Below are 8,812 nucleotides of genomic sequence, written 5' to 3' on the forward strand. Positions count from 1 at the left end.
CCAGCTTTGTTCTTTTTGCTTAGGATTGTCTTGGTAATGCAGGCTCTCTTGTGATTCCATATGAAGTTTAAAGTGGGTTTTTCCAGTTCTGTGAAGAAGGTCATTGGTAGCTTGATGGGGATAGCATTGAATCTATAGATTACTTTGGGCAGTATGGCCATTTTTTATGATATTAATTCTTCCTAACAATGAGCATAGAATATTTCTCCATCTGTGTGTGTCCTCTCTTATTTCCTTGAGCAGTGGTCTGTAGTTCTCCTTGAAGAGGTCCTTTACATCCTTTGTTAGTTGTATTCCTAGGTATTTTATTCTCTTTATAGCAAATGCAAATGGTAGTTTGCTCTTGATTTGGCTCTCTGTTTGTCTGTTTCTAATGATGAAATTATAGGTTGGCCATTAGTGTTTTCATAGCAATAGGAAATTTGGAAAGTATAATTGTCTAAGTACATGTAAGATTCAGCAGTGAGAATATTTTGGCATTATGTTCTTTAGGAAGAAGGAACAATGTTTAAATATCCATTAAATACTTAGGCATATGCATCTTTGAACTTTTGCCCTAATCTTCCTTTTCTATTCAATAGATTCAGCCGTTCTCTTGATTAAAGTGTAATTGACATACAAAATTTATACAATTTTATGTGTTTGGAGATGAGTATGCACCTATTAAAATGTCATTATCATCCCAAGCTTTGCCATAAACACATTCATAAACTCCAGAAGTTTTTTCATTCTTTTTTTATTGTTTGTGTTATAAAAACACTTACCATAATATCTATTCTTTTAGCAAAATTTTAAGTATACTTGTAGTATTGTTAACCGTAGGCATTTGTGTACTGTACAGTAGTAAATCACTTGGATTTTATTCACCCTGAAAAGCCAAAACTGTGTACTCTAATACCTCCTGTTTCTTCTGAGTTTTCACAGTAAGTACTTTGCTCACACCTCTGTGTTAGTGGGTATCATTATACTGATATTATTTTTAAATGTGTGCAATGGATGCTGTGGTATACTACCCTAGTATCCCTTTAGGACTAAGACATTCATTCTCACCGTTGCAGGAATATTTGCTTGTTGACAACTTGCAACTGTATCCCTCTCTGAGAATTGCTCTCAGCAGAAAGGAACTGCCTTGCCCTCTCCCCGAGGGAATCCTACATCTAATAACTGTTTGATGCAGAAGTACAAAGGCTTGGCCCATTGGCTCCAATTGGGTATAACTCTGAAGGGGCATTGAAGCTTCAGAACTCCCTGGGGGATTAACTGAGTTTGCTGTTGCAACTGCACTATACTGTAGTTCAGTGTCACCTTCTGCACAATGCTGCTTCATAGCTCTAACAAGAGCATTCTCTGAGAAATCTGATACATACAAATCTAAGGTAGCCTAAAGAAACTGATCTTAGCCATGTGTCTGTCTTTACCATTAGACTCTGTTATTGATAGGAAAAGATAATTTTCATTGTTCCATGGAACAACTCATATCTAGCTAACAATTATTGGATGCTTGCTATGGCTCAGGCATTATAAACTATAATTCTTCATAACAATTCTTAAATTAGGTAATACCATATTTCAATGATGCTAAAACCCACTAATTGTATAATGATTTATCAATATGTAACAGTTATTAGAGATGAGAGTGAAACAATTATATAACATATCACAGCACATAATCCTTATAAACACATTATAGTATTATACTTTAGTTCACTTTTTTTTACACGTAATACTTCTCTATGGTCAATATAAATAATCTTCTGAATATGCTCACCTCTTGTAAATAATCAGTATACACTTATATTCATAATTCAGCCTTATAACTTTGACTGATGTGGCATTCAAATTATCACCAAAACTCAAAATTACATCTAAAATACAGGGGATTTCTACTACATTTTCTATACTGTAAGAGTAATACAAGGGATCCCTTAATTAAGATTATACTTTCCTAAAATTTAAACAGTGTTTCTGAAAAGTTAGCAGAAAACTTAACAGATAGATATGCAGCAGCTCAAGGACAATTTATTGTAATGCTTAAATCAACCATAACAACCTCTTAAGTTTGAAAATTATATTTTAGGTGTTCTGCCCATTTTTGCTCTAATTATGTGACTTGGCATGTAATATTTATTACATGGACATCAAAACACACACAAGGACATCTCATTTTAATGCTAAATTATTGTGTTATTTTCAGGATATTTAAAATAATATTTAGGAATTTAAATTTATGTAAAACTTGTTTTGGTAATATGCACTGATATCAATGTAAATAAGTAAAATGAAATAGCAATTGGATGAACAGATACTTTCTGTGTTTGCTTGTTTGCACACATGTGAGCAATAGCCAATAAAACAAAATTGAGACAAAATGTCAAGTGTCACCTACTCTGACAGATGTATTTCAACATTCAATTGACATCACTGTTAGGTGCATCTTGATTTCAAAAAATTAAAATGTGAACATATTTTATCAGGTGAAATGGGGAATTGTTAGGAGGAGATTCAAGTTTACAGAGTTTTAAGTAAACCGAAATCACAAAGTTAGTGAATGGCAAAGCTGACATTTGAATAGTCCAGTCTGATCCTGGTGTCAGTGTTCTAAAGTTCCCTGAAAACTTATATTGGATCAATGAATAAATAAATACATTGATAAATTAACATAAACTTGATGGATTCAAGATAAAATACCATCTTACATATTTCAGACCAATCTGTTATGTTGCTTAAATTCAACTCCCTGTAATATTAAAAGAAAAATGGAATCTTGAAAAATTAGATAATTGACACTAGTCTGTTGATATAAAGAAGAGAACAAAGGGTGATATGTTAAAGATAGCATTTGAGACATTGAGAAATATGGTCTGAACCAAGAGAAATTTAGCAGGCTAAATGGAATTTTGTGGAATAAGAAATATTGAGATCTATTTGCAAGTCTGTGAATATTTTTTCTAACCTATGAAAATTAGCGTATTCACTCAGTAACTTTGTAGGTCAGGTAATTTTATAAGTATTTTTAAAAACATTGGTGATATCTAAAAGAAAGAATGAAAAATCATCAGGGACTTATACTAATAACCTCTGGGAATTTAAAAGTTAGCTATTTCAGCAAGAAACACACGGACAAGAGTCTTTAGGCAATGACTTGTTTCAAACTGTGGCAGATTATATTGCTAGCATTAATCAGGCATGTGCATCACCATGTCTATACAACAGCTTAAGGCTATATGGCTTTATTTAGAAAATATATATGTGCATTTAGTTGGTCGTGTGTGTGTGTGTGTGTGTGTGTGTGTGTGTGTGTGTGTGTATTAAGTGCCTATAACTGAAGGAACATAGTCTTTTAATAGAATTGTTTTTCTATTTTTGCATGAATTTTACTAGTGATTTTTAAAAACAAGATATGGTTTTATGATTCCCAAGAGTACAATGAAATTAGTTTTGTAATCTTTTCCAAATCTATTCATAAACTTTGGATTCTAAATCAATCTAAACATTTTCCAGAGAACACCTCTTGATAATATTTATCAAATAATTGAATTGTCATGAATATTACACAGGAACCATATGTTTCCTTGGAGTAAGAAATGATGTTAAATGTATTATTATACTGAGAACAAAAGATATATGTGGATATTATTATTTACCCTTATGCAACTTTTAATTTAAACAGGTTAAAATATCAACTCAAACTAGTACTATTTTTTATAACTGCAAGTAAATTAATTTAGTAAAGTATAAAATAAAAAAGTCAATAAAACAAAATCACTTCCCTCTTCAACTTTTAACAGCAGACCCTCACTCTGTGAAATATGAGAGCTACATGACTTGATTCTGTATTCCCAAATTTATCTAGTATCTGCTGGATTTTAGGAGATAGTTTAGTGAGCAGACAAGTGCAAACTAGTGGGTAAGTTAAAGCAAATCATTTTAGCTGAACTTGGACGAGGAGGAAAAACTAACAGATTTAAAAATTTTAAATAATGATTCAAATTCCATTTTATTTTGTCAGAAATTTCCATAGTGTAAAATTAATATTTGTAAACAAACGCTAAATTAATAAATTTTAATCAGTTTGCTCTCTAGAAATAAGGGGAATGTGACTCACTGAAGGTTATATTGAGGGCTTGCTATCTGCTACTTCTTTATGTGATGAGGAAGAAGGCTGCCTGTCTGTGCTTAATCATCATGTCATACAACTAAGGAAAATATCATCATCTTATCACCATAATCATCAACCTAACAATCACTCCATAAAAGAGTATTTCCAAAAGGCTATATGTCTACTCTCAACATCAAATAATAATTTACAGAAGCTTAAGAAAGTATCTTGAACATTTCAACTTTATACTTTTTAAAGGCTGAATTATAGATATGATGAAAGTTTTTTTCAAGATTACCTAGGTCCACAAATAGCCTCACTGCCCAGGAAAACACCAAGGATTTTGTAGAGTCCAAATGTAGTATAATTGCATGAGAAAGTACTATTATAATAATAACTGGAAAATGCAAGATGTCTGAATATTGATCAATACACATTTGTATAACTCATTGTCAGAATAATTTAAAATAGTAGCTAGATATCTATTTTCCCTAGGTTTATTGAGATAAAATTGACAAAAATAATAATGCTATATTTTCACTTTACAAATGTCTTGATTTTAATTAGTTCCAAAAGATCAGGAATGTTCCATCAGAAGAAATTATAACTGATTAATATTTCATCATTGCCAAAGCATACCTTGCCAAATATCTTTGATTTATACTTGAGTCTTGAAATATGTTTGTATATTCATAAGCTGAGTTTTAGGTACATAACTTTTTCAAAAACTCTATCAAATGAAAGTATAAAACAAAGTCAAGTTAAAGTTCATTATAGCTACTTGAATCTATTTTTTTAAAGGACATGCGTAATGTGTATTTGTGGACAATTATTTTATAGCTGCTTTAATGCCAACAGCTATAGCCAATCTCTTTTGTTTATGGAATAAAAACAGCGTGAAAGAACAAAATAATCAGAAAGATTATATAACAACATGTCCTATATAAGCAGTATGAAAAAAGCAGTGAAAGTTTATTGCTTATACGGATTAAATTAATTAACAATTATTTAATTAGCTGTTACCACCACATAGGAAATATAATGGCAAGAAGCCCAGACAATGTTAAGAAAGAGAATAATCAAATTCATTTGAATTAAAATTCATTGTACCCTAACATTTTCCTGTATCTTCAGCATAGTACAAAAAATAACAAATATATATTTTTGTATTTATTACAACACTTAGATATATTTCTGTAAAAACATAAGAATGTAGTACACAGATGTATCAGATTCTTTAAGAGACAAGAATGCATTTAGAAGCAGCAATAGTTTCTGTATTTATTTTTATTTATTTTTTGTCTCAATGATTTTGTGGGTACAAGTGATTTTTTATTACATGGATGAATTGCATATTGGTGATATCTGAGATTTTAGTGCACCTGTTACCCTAGTAGTGTACATTGTTCCCAATATGTAGAAAAAGCTTGGTAGTGAAACTGCTATTTTTAAAACCATCAGCTTTCGTGAGGCCCATTCAATATCGCAAGAAGAGCAGGGAAAGACCCACTCCCATGATTCAATCATCTCCAACCTGGTCTCTCCCACAACATGTGGGATTATGGCAGCTACAAGATGGCATTTGGGTGGAGACCTTTCCCCCCAGTCCCCAAAGTTCATTGTATCATTCTTATGTCTTTGCATCTTCATAGTTTAGTTCCACTTATGAGTGAGAACATACAATGTTTGGTTTTCCATTCCTGAGTTACTTCACTTAGAATAATAGTCTCCTATCCAGTTTGCTGTGAATTCCATAAATTCATTTCTTTATATGGCTGAGTAGTATTTCATTGTCTACACACACTACAATTTCTGTATCTACTCATTGTTTATGGGCATTTGGGTTGGTCCCATATTTTTGCAATTACAAATTGTGCTGCCATAAACATGCATTCACAAGTATCATTTTTGTATAATGACTTCTTTTCCTGCAGGTAGTGGGATTGCTGGATCAAATGGTAGTTCTACTTTTAGTTCTTTAAGGATTATGCACACTGTTTCCATAGTGGTTGTGCTAGTTTACATTCCCCCCAGCAGTGTTGAAATGTTCTCTTTTCAGTGCATCCATGCCAACACCTAGTTTTTTTTTTTTTCTCTCTTTTTTTTTTTTTATTACAGCCATTCTTGCAGGAGTAAGCTGGTATCACATAGTGGTTTCGATTTGCATTTCCCTGATTATTACTTATGTTGAGTGTTTCTTCATATATTTGTTGGCCATTGGTGTATCTTCTTTCGAGAATTGTCTATTCATATCCTTAGCTCTCTTTTTAATGGGATTGTTTTCTTCTTGCTAATTTGTTTGTCCACTTTTTAATATGGTTGTTTTCTTCTTGTTGAATTTTTTGAGTTCTTTGTAAACAAGTATATTTGCATTGCTGTAAAACAGATCTCCTAAACATTTTTATCTTGCAAATTTAAAACTCTAAATCCATTAAACACCAACTCCCTTTCATTCCCTCCTCCCAAATATAACTACCATTCTGCTTTTGTCTTGATAAATTTGACTTAGAGCATCATATAAAGTGGAGCCATACTTTATATTTAGTTACTGTCTGACTTATTTCACTTAGCATAATGATCTCAATGTTCATTCATGCACAGTATGTGAAAAAATCATTCATTTTAAAATATGAATAATATTTTATTGTATGTACGGACCCCAACTTACATTTTTTTACATAATAATGGCAAAAGTGTTATACACCTTATAGACATTATACTACTGTCCAGATTGAACCATGAAGGAATTCAAAACCTGAAGAGACCAATAACAAGTAATTAGATTGAAGCTGCAATAAAAAGTCCCTCAGTAACAAAAAGCCCAAGACCTAATGGCTTCGTTGATTAATTCCACCAAACATTTAATGAAATAATACTAATCCTACTCAAGCTATTCTGAAAAATAGAGGAGATACTTCCAAATTCATTCTATTAAGGCGTTACTCTCCTGATACCAAAAGCAGAGACACATTAAAAAAAATGCTATCCCCATCAAGCTGCCATTGACTTTGTTCATGGACATGAAAAAAAAAAATACTTTAACCTTCATATGAAACCAAAAGAGAGCCTGCATAGCCAAGGAAGAAAAAAAAAAAAAAAGAAACAAAGCTGGAGGCATAACACTACCTGACTTCAAACTATAATACAAGGCTACAGTAACAAAAACAGCATGGTACTTGTACCAAAACAGAGATATAGACCAATGGAACAGAACAGAGGTCTCGGAGGCAACACAACATATCTACAACCATCTGATCTTTAACAAACCTGACAAAAACAAGCAATGGGAAAAGGATTCCCTATTCAAAATGGTGTTGGGAAAGCTGGCTAGCCATATGCAGAAAGCTGAAACTGGATCTCTTTCTTACACCTTATACAAAAATTAACTCCAGATAGATTAAAGATTTAAACATAAGACCTAACACCATAAAACCCCTAGGAGCCAAAATAGACAAATGGGATCTAATTAAAGAGCTTCTGCACATCAAAATAAACCATCATTTGAGTGAACTGGCAATCAGTAGAATGGGAAAAGATTTTTTGCAATCTACTTATCTGACAAATGGCTAATATCCAGAATCTACCAAGAACTTAAGCAAATTTACAAGAAAAAAACAACCCATCAAAAAGTGGGTGAAGGACATGAACAGACACAAAACCAGATTGAGATACCATCTCACACCAGTTAGAATGGTGATTATTAAAAAATCAAGAGACAGCAGATGCTGGAGAGGATGTGGAGAAATAGGAACACTTTTACTTTGTTGGCAGGAGTGTAAATTCATTCAACCATTGTGGAAGACAGGGTGGTGATTCTTCAAGGATCTAGAAATAGAATTACCATTTGACTCAGCAATCCCATTACTGGGTTTATACCCAAAGGATTATAAAACATTCCATTATAAAGACACATGCATGCGTATGTTCATTGCGGCACTGTTCACAATAGCAAAGACTTGGAACCAACCCAAATGTCCATCAGTGATAGACTGGATGAAGAAAATGTGGCACATAAACACCATGGAATGCTGTGCAATCATAAAAAATGATGAGTTCATGTCCTTTGCAGGGACATGGATGAAGCTGGAAACCATCATTCTCAGCAAACTGATGCAAGAGCAGAAAACTAAACACTGCATGTTCTCACGCATAAGTGGGTGTTGAACAATGAGAATACATGGACACAGGGAGGGGAACATTACACATTGGGGGCTATTGGTGGGTGGGGGTCTATGGGAGGGATAGCAGGGGGTAGGGGGATTGGGGAGGGATAACAGGAGAAATACCTAATGTAGGTGACAGGGATGGATGCAGCAAATCACCATGGCATGTGTGATAGTATACATAGGTATACATAGTATACATAGGTATACTATGTAACAATCCTGCACAATATGCACATGTACCCCAGAACTTAAAGTACAATAATTTTTTTAAAAGTCAGAGGGAAATCTCAGGATATTCTCAGTTCTTTTCTGAGCATTCATTCTGTGTTAGGCTGGTGCATTGCTTTCCAACTTCCTCCGTTTATGTAGGCACTTTTTGAATAACCTAATTTCCCAAAGAAAAGTCTTTCCATAGTTTATCCTCCAGGATTTCAGTGCACTTGTAATCTTTTGCCCTAGCCAGCTGCTGGATGTTCCTTTGCCTTATACTGGTTTTGAGAAATGCTTCCCTCTTTTCTGCCCTTAGTGAGTTTCAACTTAGCCAACA

This window comes from Cebus imitator, unplaced genomic scaffold (genome assembly GCF_001604975.1).
Source record: "Cebus imitator isolate Cc_AM_T3 unplaced genomic scaffold, Cebus_imitator-1.0 Scaffold697, whole genome shotgun sequence".
In the NCBI taxonomy this organism is placed as follows: Eukaryota; Metazoa; Chordata; class Mammalia; order Primates; family Cebidae; genus Cebus; species Cebus imitator.